This window comes from Pleurodeles waltl, chromosome 1_1, assembly GCF_031143425.1.
Source record: "Pleurodeles waltl isolate 20211129_DDA chromosome 1_1, aPleWal1.hap1.20221129, whole genome shotgun sequence".
Lineage (NCBI taxonomy): Eukaryota > Metazoa > Chordata > Amphibia > Caudata > Salamandridae > Pleurodeles > Pleurodeles waltl.
In genome coordinates this window covers 786602-799954 of record NC_090436.1, presented here as the reverse complement: position 1 = coordinate 799954, position 13353 = coordinate 786602, and the positions used below count along the sequence as shown (strand labels likewise).

The window sequence follows — 13353 nt, the reverse complement described above, 5'->3', positions numbered from 1 at the left end:
GGGGTTGTATGTTTATGTGCAGTGGGCATGCTTGGGTGATGGATGTCCATGCTTTGTGGACGCATGCAGGGCTAGGTGTTGGGATGGGTGGGCTGTGATGGTGAGACAGTTGCAAGGAGTAGGATGTGATGAGGGTGAGGGTGGGGGTATGAGTTGGCATGCAGGTGGGGTGGGAGGAAGAAGTAGTTAAGATTTGCCTTACCAGAGTCCATTCCTCCGCCTACTCCTGCGAGGCCCTCAGGATGCAAGATGTTCAAGACTTGCTCCTCCCATGTTGTAAATTCTGGGGGAGGAGGTGGGGGTCCGCCGCCAGTCTTCTGCACCGCGATGTTGTGCCTGGATACCATGGAACGCACCTTCCCCCGTAGGTCGTTCCACCTGTTCCTGATGCCGTCCCGATTTCTTGGGTGCTGTCCCACAGCGTTGACCCTGTCGACTATTCTGCTCCATAGCTCCATCTTCCTGGCAATGGTGGTGTGCTGCACCTGTGCCCCGAACAGCTGTGGCTCTACTCGTACAATTTCCTCCACCATGACCCTGAGTTCATCATCAGAGAACCTGGGGTGTCTTTGCGGTGCCATGGAGTGGTGTGGGTGATGTGTAGGGTGGATTGTGTGGTGCGAAGTGTGGTGATGTGTATTGTTGTGTTGTGTGAAGTGCGTGTAAATATTGCTGGGTGACAGTGAATTGGGCGTCTGGGTGCTCGGATGTCTTTTCTCAGTGCGTGTTCACGAATCTCTAGGAGTGGAGGTTTGTGGGTGATGTGGGTGTGTATTTTATATTTAATTGGGTGTGTGGGAGTGGTGTGTGTATGTGTCTCAGGTGTGTGTATTTTGAATTGTCCAATGTGGTTGTATTTTGTAAGTGTGTGTGTATTTTGAGCGCGGCGGTGTGTACCGCCAATGGAATACCGCGGTTGAAAGACCACCGCGTGGATTCATGTGTCGTGATAGTGTGGGCGTATTTCTGTTGGCGTGACGGTGGAGGTTTGGTCATCGCCAGTTTCTCGCTGCCCTTTGGTGTGGCGGGACTTTTGTGGATGTCTGTATTTTGGCGGTTTGCCTGTTGTGGGTCAGAATGACCGTGGCGGTTTACCGCGGTCTTCTGAACGGCGGTAAGCGCCTTTTACCGCCGAGGTTGGAATGACCACCATAGTCATTTTCATTACTATACATTAACCCAACCACCGCTGCGCACAGCCTTCTGCCGTGTGCAGCGGTGGTTGCCACAGGTATACCAACAATCTATAAGCACCCATCCTTGCACCGTACACGGTCTTTGCCCATGCGGAGTAGGGGTTGCCCGCAAGGGCTAGCCTGCGGCCAACCACCCAACCCCATACTGTGCACGGCCCTTTGGGTGTGCATGGTGGAAGTTGGCCGCGGCCTCTCTGGGTGTGAGAATAGGTGTGAGAGGCTGTATCTGGGGGTGAGAGTGGCTATCGGAGTGTGTGTGTGAGTGCGTACATCAATGTTTCAGTGGGTGCGTCATTATGTGCGTGGGGTACATAAGGGTGTCAGTGGATCTGAGAGTGGGTGTGTGACAGTCTGATTGGGTGGGTATATAACTGTCTGAGTGGGTCTCTGCGTGCGTTAGGGTCTAACGGGCTGTGAGTGAGTGCTTGAGGGTCTGAGTGGGTGTGTGAGTGGGAGAAATTGATTGAAAAAGACAGAGAAAGAAAGTGAGAGGGAGAGAGAGTGTTTTTAGGATTTGATGTCTGATATTCTTAGAATGAGGTTTTTGGACAATTAAAAAAAAATGTATTTTTTCATTTTTTTTTTATATAATAATTTGTACTTTAAAAAAAAAAATTATGTAGGGCTCCCTTACGGCCCCAGATAGCCCATAAACTGCAAAAAAAAACAATAGCTCAGTGTGAAGGTCTCAGACCTTCACATTGAGGGTTCGAGTCCAGATGGACTCGTTTCCCTCTTATTTTATTTTATTTTTTTAAAGTGGGGCTAAGCGGTCAGGGTGACCTGGCCCCTTTTTAAAAATGTATTTTTTTATTTTTTATTTTTTACTGGGGCTCGGCTGAAGCAGAGTCCCAAAATGGCTGCCAACGTTTCCATGTTTGAAGTGTTGGCAGCCAATAAGATCTCTGCATTTCCCTGCATAAGCTCGTCATTGTTCATGAATACTTCATGGCCAGCGATATACACATTTGAATTTCCCTAAATTTCTCAAAAACTATGGAACGGATTTACTCCAAGTAACTGAAGCTTAATCTGCATGCGGAAAGCTAGCTTTCTGGCAAATTTAGTGTAATTCCATCCAGTGGTTCGGGCTGTAGACATGTCTAAAGGTCCTATAGGAATTAACAAGGGAAATACAATTTTTTTAACTCTCCCCCTTTTTAGAAAAATTTGTGAAGATTCGTCACAGTGCTAAAGGTATAGGCAAGTTAAAAACGCTTTTTGTATGGAAACATGGGCCTAACTATAACTACCTTAAATTAGAAAGGTTATAGAAATATACAGGTAATTAATTTAACTTTTTTCTTTCATGCTATAATAGTTTACCTACAAATAAATCTTTAAAATGAGCACCAGTTGGAAAGTATTATTCAGGAGGTAATGGCAAGAATGTCTCAGTCTCCCTTAAGATTTCATCTAACCCTGAAAATGGCAAGTATTGAGGAAGACCCAGATAGAAAGGTAACTTGTATTATCTCAGCTGTTAACTGTGAGAAAGTAGCCTCTTTCTAGCATGGTTACCCCACTTTTGGCCTGTTTGCGAGTGTGTGTCAGTGTGTTTTTACTGACTCACTGGCATCCTGCTAACCAGGACCCCAGTGCTCATAGTTTGTGGCCTCATGTGTATGCCTGTGTGATGCCTAACTGTCTCACTGAGGCTCTGCTAACCAGAACGTCAGTGCTTATGCTCTCTCTGCTTTTAAATTTGCGCTGTAGGCTAGTGACTTCATTTACCAATTTCAATTGGCACACTGGACCCCCCCTTATAAGTCCCTAGTATATGGTACCTAGGTACCCAGGGCATTGGGGTTCCAGGAGATCCATATGGGCTGCAGCATTTCTTTTGCCACCCATAGGGAGCTCTGACAATTCTTACACAGGCCTGCTACAGCAGCCTGAGTGAAATAACGTCCACGTTATTTCACAGCCATTTACCACTGCACTTAAGTAACTTATAAGTCACCCATATGTCTAACCTTCACTTGCTGAAGGTTAGGTGCAAAGTTACTAAGTGTGAGGGCACCCTTGCACTAGCAAAGGTGCCCCCACATAGTTCCGGGCCATTTCCCGGGACTTTGTGAGTGCGGGGACGCCATTACACGTGTGCAATACATATAGGTCAATACCTATATGTAGCTTCACAATAGTAACTCTGAATATGGCCATGTAACATGTCTAAGATCATGAAATTGTCCCCCCATTCCCAATCTTGTTATGGGGGAGCCAATTCCATATTTCCTGGGGGCTCCACCATGGACCCCCAGTACTGCCAATCCAGCGCTCTGAGGCTTGCACTGCAGCTACAGCTGCTGCCACCTCACAGACCGGGTTCTGCCCTCCTGGGGTCTGGCCAGCCCAGTCCCAGGAAGACAGAACAAAGCATTTTCTCTGAGAGCAGGATGTTACACCCTCTCCCTTTGGAAATAAGTGTTACAGGCTGGGGAGGGGTAGCCTCCCCCAACCTCTGGAAATCCTTTGAAGGGCAAAGATGGTGCCCTCCTTGCATAGACCAGTCTACACCGGTTAAAGGACCCCTTGTCCCCTGCTCTAACGTGAAACTGGACAAAGGAAAGGAGAGTGACCACTCCCCTGTCCATCACCACCCCAGGGGGTGGTGCCCAGAGCTCCTTCAGTGTGTCCCAGACTTCAGCCATCTTGCTTTGCAAGGTGTGGGGGCACTCTGGAGGGCTCTGAGTGCTAGCAGGTGACGTTGGAGACCCCTCCTGATAGGTCCATACCTGATAAGGTAGCCAATCCCCCTCTCAGGGCTTTTTATGGTCTTTCCTGTGGGTTCATTTGAGATTCTGCTTGCAGGTTTCCTTCAGGAATCCTCTGCAACTGCTACTTCATCCTCTGACCTCGGATCGACGACAGACTGCTCCAGGAACCGCTGTAACAGCAACAAAGTATCCAGAAGGGATACTTTTAATCTGCAACTTCATCTCCAGCCAGCAACTGCAACAGCTTTCACGGTGTGAGCGCTCTGAAGACTCCCTGTCTTCATCCTGCACCAGAAGGACTGAGGAAACCTCCCGTGAGGTGACTGAGTCACTCCCCTGCTCCAGCAGGCACCTTCTAAGACGATGACTGGTACCCTTGGAATCCTCACACAGCAACGAGCATGCTCCTAAGGACACAGAGTTTGGACCCCATCGACAGTGACTGTCCTGTGGTCCTGCTGATGCAATTTGGAGGAGGCAAGACCTTGCCTTCCCTGAGAGTGACAGTACCCCTGTGTACTGCGTCTTCTTCACCTCCTGAGGCCTCTGTGTACTATGTGTAAAAGTCCTTCGTGCACAGCCTGGCCCAGGTCCCCAGCACTCCATCCTGCGATGCTCAGCTCACTGAATTGTTCTCCTACGGCGTTTGACCTTCCTTTGTTGTGCTGCACCAACCGCGTTTTGCACCGCCTTTTTCCCCGTGTCCTGGGACTCCCGCGGGTGCTGTCTGGCATCCTCTGGGCTCTCTAAAGTGCTGAGAGCCCCCTCTTCCTCCTCACACAGAGCTAAGGCCCCCAGGTCCTTCCTGGGTCCAGCCAGCACCATTTTGACACAAAATTCACTTTTGTCGTAACCAAGGCTTGTTGGCGACTTCCAACACAAAATCGCATCTGCATCCATCTTCACGACATGGGACATCCTTTGCATCACGCAGGAACCCGCTGGCATCTTCCTAGGTTGCATTCCTAGAGTCTTCGACTAGTCTGGAACTTCTTTCGACTTCTGGACTTGGTCCCCTTCTTTTGCAGGGCTTCAGGTCCAGGAATCCAGCAGTTGTTTGTTTGCAGACTTGGTTGGTTACTGCAAAATCCCAATCACGAGGTGTAGTGTGTCCTAAGGAAACTTGCAGTACTTTACTCCTGCTTTTCTGGGCTCTGGGGTGGGGTAATTTACTTACCTTTACTGTATTCTTACTCTTGCAGCAATTCTGCGCACACTACACCTTGTCTAGGGGGGAATTTGTGATTCACATTCCACTTTCTTAGTATATGGTTTGTGTTGCCCCTAGACCTATTTTCTCCAATTGCATTCTATAGCATTTCCTATTGTTTGGATTGTTCTATGACTATTTACTTGTCTAATTTTGGTGTCTAGTGTATATATTGTGTATAATACTTACCTCCTGAAGGAGTATTGTCTCTAAGATATTTTTGGTACTGTCACCCAAATAAATACCTTAATTTTTGGTAACACTGAGTATTGTCTTTACTTGTGTATAAGTACTGTGTAACTAAGTGGTATTGCAAGAGCTTTGCATGTCTCCTAGTTCAGCCTAAGATGCTCTGCTATAGCTACCTCTATCAGCCTAAGCTGCTAGAACACTACTACATTTCACTAATAAGGGATAACTGGACCTGGTGTAAGGTGTAAGTACCCAAGGTACCCACTACAAACCAGGCCAGGCTCCTACACTAACTTTCATCCAGAGACTCAGAAAGTACCAAAGGTGGCCCTCCTTGGAGCTGTGGTGAGTCACTGTCGGTGTGGTCTTCCTCTGAGGTCTGACCTGTGGTGAGGGAGCTGGGTAGCCTGAGGAAATTGATCATTTTCAGATTGAACTGTGGAATCCAGTTCTGGGTGTGGAGGTGCTTGGGAAGCAAGTGGGTTGAGAAATGAGAGAACAAAGAACTTAAAACAGAGTCTGCAGGATTTTATTAGTGAGACATACTATGTGAACTGTATATCTCTTTCAAAGCATTGCATTAAATAATGAATATATGGAGTGAATTAATGAACAAATAAATTAATGTCGCAGTGGGGTCCAAAGCCGGAAGAACTCAAACCACATGTCGCACTTTAATTGTCAGAGAAACAATTATAGATAATGGGGGTTATTCTAACTTTGGAGGAGTGTTAATCCGTCCCAAAAGTGACGGTAAAGTGACGGATATACCACCAGGCGTATTACGAGTTCCATAGGATATAATGGACTCGTAATACGGCTGGTGGTAAATCCGTCACTTTTCCGTCACTTTTGGGACGGATTAACACCTCCTCCAAAGTTAGAATAACCCCCAATATGTATTGTGATTCTATGCGCATCCATAAATGATCAAGCTAGGCAAAAGCCGTGAGCCAAATTCAACTGCAACAGAGTACAAAACCAAAAATGTAAAAGTATTAAAGGTATAAGAGCTGGCTTTACACAGCTGGGTAAGGACCAGCAGCAGCAGCAAACGATAACGTGTCTCTTATTTTACTGATTTGGTTCCAATTCCAATATATGAAAAGGTAAGACTTCCAGATCCGAAGCATCAGAGGCAGAATTCCGATGTGGAGGTGACGGTGTCCAGTCATGCTGGTCCTGGAAGAAGGCAGAGGTCCAGGAAGAACCCCCTACACTGGAACCATAAATGTAGCATTCAAGATGCCAATATGTGACTGAAAGTTGAAGTCGTAGATGGTTCAGGTGAAGACCGCATCAAATTTGGCATCAAAGCTGGAGTCCAAGGTGCAGCAACTAAAACGGGTTTGACTTGCGATGAGGTGCTTGACGCTTCCGATCATGATGAAAGCAGTGGTCTGTACTAAGGGTGAGTCAAGCAAAGCAGCATCGATGATAGTTGCATGTTGTTGCAATGCGCCTGTTGCAGCATTAGTAGTCTCATCAGATCTCACCTATCCATGGAGGTTTCAACTGGTTATTTCAGGGGATTATCCAGGATGATAGTTTGATAACAAGTCAAAGATTGAAAGAGGGGTCTCTTATGAGGAGGTTGATGCTTGCGCGGGCGTAGAGTCCAGTGTTCTGCTGCTGGAAACATGATCTTCACCCCCAGCTGTAGCCTGGAGATAGTGATGTTCATGTTTATCACTTTAGAGGCTGAAAGCCATGGTGAACCCTGCAACGACACCTGTTAAAATTCCGCCAAGAAAATTAGAAAAATCAGCAATACAGAGATGATTGTTTTTAAAAATAATGTGAATGTCAGCTGTGTTCAAATCAACTGATGGAGCAAAGTAAAATGTGTCTGAATGCGAGTGGGCCAAAGTAGCTATATTTTAACTACAGAGTGGACTGTTTGAAGTCAAATTGTTTGTGTTGTAGAAGTAAAGTAACCTCTCCTGTTAAAATCACAAGCATCTTATTCAATATATCTAGCTGCATATTTGCTGTGTTGACCTTCGGCCACAACGAAGTATCAGAAGCTTGGAGGAGGACGCAGTGTAACTCCCTAACACTTCACTATTTTCTTAACAGCAGATGTGTGTCCTTGGACAAAAGCACAGCAAGAATCATTCTTATGACATAACTTCTGTTGTTTAAAGAGTTCTATGGAAAGGTGTGAATGAGGCAGCTGCCCGAACAGTTTGCGAGCAAAGCCAGGCTTGTAAGGATTACAAACACCAGTGATGACAATCTTGTCACATAGACGTGGGTATCTTAAATGTAGTATATGATGAAATGGTAATAGCTACAGAACCTCCATTAGGAAGATAATGGAACTGGAAAGGAAAATATCAGGTATTTTGTAAGAATGTGTTGTGTATACATTCATAAAGGAGGAGTTTGTTTCTGACAACCATAGAAATGAAAAGCAGTGACATATAAGGAAATAACCCCATGTAGTACCCGCATTACATGTGGATCTTCCTCAGGAGAAAAGGGTGTGCTCTATCATGTGAAATGAGAGCACATCATAGCATGCTCCTTTTTAGAGAGAGCACTGTCAAGGCAGAAAAAGAGAAACCCCAGCTAAGTATGTCAGTGCATGCATTTGAGCTTCCCCTTGATGTAAAGTCCTCTTTTCACAGAATGAGAGCAGAAGATGTAGGTGATAGTACACGTGTTTTGTTGTAGTTTGCAGTTTTGCTCGATCAGCCTCTCTTGTCTTTTCTGCATCTTCCCTTACTGAATAAGCCTATTCTTTTTTTTATTGCTGCTTAAATTATTGTAGCTGTAAACCTTAGATTTTTTATAGGATTTGATCCCACAAGAAAAACTGCCAAATTCTCATCCTAACTTATTTTTTAGATATGTTTTTTCTCAACATTTGGATTTGTTTGCGACAGGCAGCTCTGGCTCCGCTTCCCAGCGGTGCAGGTAGTTATTGTAAGAGCAGAATGTGTACAGCAGAGACGTCCAACGCTTTCTGCAGCAAGAACTACTAACCTTCCATGAAAATAATCTGAGCTACGGATATTCTGAGTGCTGTGAGCTACCACGCCAGACAAGGTTAAAGCAGTGTCTTCTGGAACCAAGGTAATCGTAACGGGAATAAGTCTCGCGAACCCTGCATGAGTTGTTAATAAAATATTAGGTTTTTTTAACTATTTTTTTTAAATTTCCTATTTATCCAAATGTCAGCTTCTGAGTTCTGCAATTACATACATTTTTGTCTCTAATACGCTCCTTTAAATGGTATACGTATGTTGAATCAACCAAGCAGAAGCTTCTATTTTAGTAGGCTGGGCTGTGCACAGGAGATCTACTGATAGGAAGCTCACGAGCTGCTCGTTGGAGAAGCCAGGCGTGAAGTATGTAGGAACTAGTCTGTCCACTAAAGGGATATACAGAAGTCTTTACATACGCACATTGATGTCTGTTGGCCATTAAGCTGTCTCATCTGCAATATTTAATATCATGTTAAAGGTACTATTTTGAATCATGTAATTTATATAATCATTGGTAATATTTTTTTTCTTTTATTGTTAAAAAAAAAAAAAAAAAAAAAAAGGTAAAGTTCACGTTTTGAGTTGAAGGTGACTCCAAATCTGAAAGAGAAGCACAACTCATGCAATTGGTTTCTTGAACAGTTGTATTTAAAAAAGGTGAGGCAGAGTCGCGTGAGGACAAGGTGAGGCAGAGTCGCGTGAGGACAAGGTGAGGCAGAGTCGCGTGAGGACAAGGTGAGGCAGAGTCGCGTGAGAAGGCAGAGTCACATGACGATAGGGTAAGGCAGAGTCGCGTGATAAGGCAGAGTTGCGTGACGGTAAGGTAAGGCAGAGCCGCGTAATGGTAAGGTAAGGCAGAGTCGCGTGGCGATAAGGTAAGGCAGAGTCGCGTGACGTGACTATAAGGTAAGGCAGAGTCGCGTGATAAGGTAAGGCAGAGTCGTGTGATGATAAGGTAAGGCAGTCATGTGATAAGGTATGGCAGAGTCGCGTGATGGTAAGGCAGTCATGTGATAAGGTATGGCAGAGTCGCGTGATGGTAAGGCAGTCATGTGATAAGGTAAGGCAGAGTCACGTGATGATAAGGTAAGGCAGTCATGTGATAAGGTAAGGCAGAGTCACGTGAGGATAAGGTAAGGCAGAGTCACGTGAGGATAAGGTAAGGCAGAGTCACGTGAGGATAAGGTAAGGCATAGTCGCGTGATAAACACACTAAGTTTGCTTGTCCTTGATGGGTTCTCGTCAGTGATTTCCAAACCAGTCTTCGCAACAGCAATGAGATCAACAAACTGGAAGTGACCCGGGGGAGCAGCGACAGGAGTTGTCGCTTCATCCTGAGCAGTGACTAAATTCTTTCCTCAGCATGAGCCCCGCTTATCTGAAGGACTTTGGTTCCACCGTTTTGCAGCTTCTCTCACGTGATCTGCTGCTGATACCACACAGAAAGGAGTTCTGTAGAAAGTGTTTGTTCTTCCATCTGTACAACTTCTTCTTTAAGCGGAACTACTGCGCCTTCTTGTAACAGGCCACCAAACTTACAGACATTTCAAACTAGTGACCAGGTTTCCTTAGCTTGTGAATAGCATGCGCTGTGGTCAGAGTTAACACAACATTTGGAATATCTGGGAATCTCATGGATATTTAGCTAAAAGACCGAATATCTTTGCAAAGGAGCTGAGGAAGTTATAAAAAACTCATGTCGCGCTCATTTGATCGGGTTTGTAGATGGAGCATGTACCGACCACTGTGACATGGAGTCCCGGCTGCACAGCCCAGACCTGTGTTTGTTGGGCTTTATATTCCTGCAGGTTCTTCCTGCTGTGCCGACTGTGCTACTTGTTACAGACTCACCTTGGAGGTCTAAAAGAGGTTTGATTCAGCTGCCCCCTTGCTTACAAAGATAGCAAAGGAAGCATTGCCAACAACAAAAAGTGCACGAAAGGAAGCCAGGACTCAACACCCAGCAACAGTGAATCTGCTGTAGGGTCACCAAACAGAGGATGTGATGCAGGGCATGGCTTTCACCACAGCCAATCAGCACCTTCTTGGGACACTGTCATGATGTTGTATCCAATGGATATTCTGCAGTGGGAGCCCTGCCATGAGATGCATCAAATGTGGAAGGTAACACTATGAAACAGTTTTTCTGGAACGGCTTGAGAAATCAAAGTGATTTACTGTAGGGGAGGGGTAGCCCACTCTAAGCAGCTTAGCAGTTGGGGAATGCTCTTACATTCAGAGTTGAGATCTGATGAGGCTGCTCTAGAGAAGTTTGCCCTTTCTTCTTGTCTCCCTGTAAAACTGTCCATATTTGAATCTTCCATGGATACTTTCGTAGAGCCAATATAGTACATTCCAGAGATAATAAAGGCAAGATAAAGGTAAAACCTTCACAAGATGAAGTAATGCCGACAATTGGAGAGTTTTCTGCATCAATGCACCATATATATTGACGACTTGCTGAGCACCCTTGATTTTGACTAGGATCAAGAGAACCTGGAGCAGTTTTATGACAAAACTTGTCAGTTTCTTTGCATCAGTTGCTGGATAAAGGTAATGAATGGGAAACTTAATGATTAAGGTTGCGTTTGAGTACCTGGAGTCCTTTTTGGACCCTGAAAAAAGGTCATGAAAGGGCTAAGATGTTTTCCTAAAACACTTGGGGACTTATTTGCAAGGAGCTGGCATCGCCATTGCGTCATTTAATTTACGAAGTGGTGGTGCTGAGCTAGCTCCATATTTACAAAGTGACACATTTGGCCAAATGCGCCACTTTTCCTGGCCTTGAGGCAAAAAAACAAAACATAAAAACCTGCTTTGGATCCGGCTGCATCACTTTAAATTTAATGTATGCATAGTTGGGATTCCATCAACAAAAGTCGCTCAAAACTGATGCAGTGGTATTTACAACATTTTCCATGTTTGATGCTTCTTCAGGATGCATCACGTGCAGCTTGCAATGCGTCACAATTCCTATGACGCCAATACCCAGGAAATGGATTGACTCAGTGGCTTTTTAAATGGATTCCCACCATTTGAGTTCACTTCACACTCTGGTATATGTCTGTTTTTTCACATTTCTACTAGTTGTAGTCGGTCTACACATGTGAAAATCATGTTGTAGGACCCCTTGACCAACCTGGGACCATGGCACCTATGATCCCATCACCTACTGCATCAAGGCTATGTAACGCCCTGTAATTTTTGCAAGAGATAATTCAGGATTGTCACTTCATGTAGGAAAGGGCCGCTTTCACACTGTCACTCACTACGTCACACATACTTGGGTCTCTATATATACAAAAAGTAGACTAGGCCCACTGTAATGTGACACATATACATACTGCATACATTACCGCTTACATTCAGGACAAATGTAAAACTGTAGAAGGTGATCTTCCACCATTTTACAGTCTTTTACGTTGGTTTTCACACACACTCTGCATCATTCTGAATTGATGCATTGCTGAAGTTGCGTCAGTTCTGACATCAACTTCAGCGATGTGTCACTGTTTGAGTGGCTGCGTTGTGGCATCCTTCCCTCGGATGCATCAGTATTTCTGATGCATCATGGGGCCCTATCCCATGGTGCGCCATATTCTAAATACAAAGCATCCATGGCATTGTAAGGTTTCTTGCTGCAGAGCAAGTATTTTTGACCCATCGCTGGCGCAACGCAGCAATGTGTCAGTTCTTGTAAATGAGGCCTTTGATTTGCTTGTAGGCATAAAGTTGGAGCAGAAGATATCAATCATCATGAAAAATATTTTTCTTGCACAGTGGAAACCTTAAACTTGAAATTTGCTGGAATGTTGAAGTAGCTGTGAAATAGTTTAGATAAAGCCCAAAATAATTCAGAATTCTGTATTTGTATCTCCTTACTTAATAAAGATTGGACTAAATAGAATATTTTGTGATTGATGCTATGCCAAGGGACAACAGATGAGGGACCAGAGAGAGATGTTTGAGACAGTTAGAATCTAGATATATTATAGAACTCAATACTAAGACACCTTGGGGATTGAACTGTGAGGAAGACCTTCATACTCATCTGTAGACCCACTGTGTGTCCTCAACTTTTTCTTTTTACTGTGAAGATGTATCTAAAAGGTTTTAATAGGTGTTAGAAATGGGGTCTCTAGTTGGCAGTCGGTTTGCACCCTGCGTTGCAGATCGAACTCTGGGCTGATGAAGTCAGGGGCGTGGATGGCGACGGGGCTGCGGTGTGAAGCAGGGTGATGCTACGTGCGGTGCCCACAGGTCACGGCGCAGGCAGCGGCTCGCTGATGGCATTCGGCAGCATTGGTGGGACCAGGGCTGCGGTGTGAAGTGGTGCGGTGCAACATGCGGTGTCTCCAGGTCACGGTGCAGGCCACAGCATTGTTGCTGAAGCACTGTCGTCGATAGGCCCAGGGCGGCAGTGTGGCACAGTCCATGGTGGGCTCCGTGCGGCACCCACTGGTCGCTGTGCAGACATGGGCGTCTGTTGACGACACTGAAGTCGATGGCTCTGGCGTCGGTGGACTGGGGCTACGGTGCTTCGTGTACCTCGTGAGCGGTGTCCTCAGGCTACGGTGCAGGCAGCTGTGTCGGTGTCAGCGTATATCTATGGCATCGGGGATACCAAGGCTGTGCTATGAGTAAGGCAATGCGGAGTGCAGGGCCCACAGGTCACAGTGCAAGCAGCGCCTCAGAGACGGCGTCAGGTAGCGGCATCGGTGAGATCAGGGTTTCGGTGCGACGTGGGGCACAGCTCCGTACTGTGGCATCAGGTCACGGTGCAGCCAGCAGCATCGTTGACAGCGTAGCTGTGGTTTCTCTTCTGTTGCAGTACAAAACACTTAGGGGCATATTTATACTTGTTTTGCACCGAACTTGCATCTTTTTTTTATGCAAATTCAGTGCAAAACTAACTCCATATTTATACTTTGGCGCTAAACCCGTCTAGTGCCAAATTTATGGAGTTAAAGTCACTTTTTGGATGTGGAAACATACTTTGCGTTCATGAGATGCAAGGTAGGTGTTCCTGTGCAAAAAATGAC

The 13353-nt window shown here is 45.6% G+C and overlaps 1 protein-coding gene across 1 annotated transcript in view; it reads right to left on the bottom strand.

Annotated features, from left to right (window-relative positions):
- LOC138291575 (uncharacterized) overlaps window positions 1-13353 on the bottom strand; it is a 649831-nt gene that overhangs the window by 247056 nt on the left and 389422 nt on the right. The gene's annotated exons all lie outside the window — the stretch shown is intronic.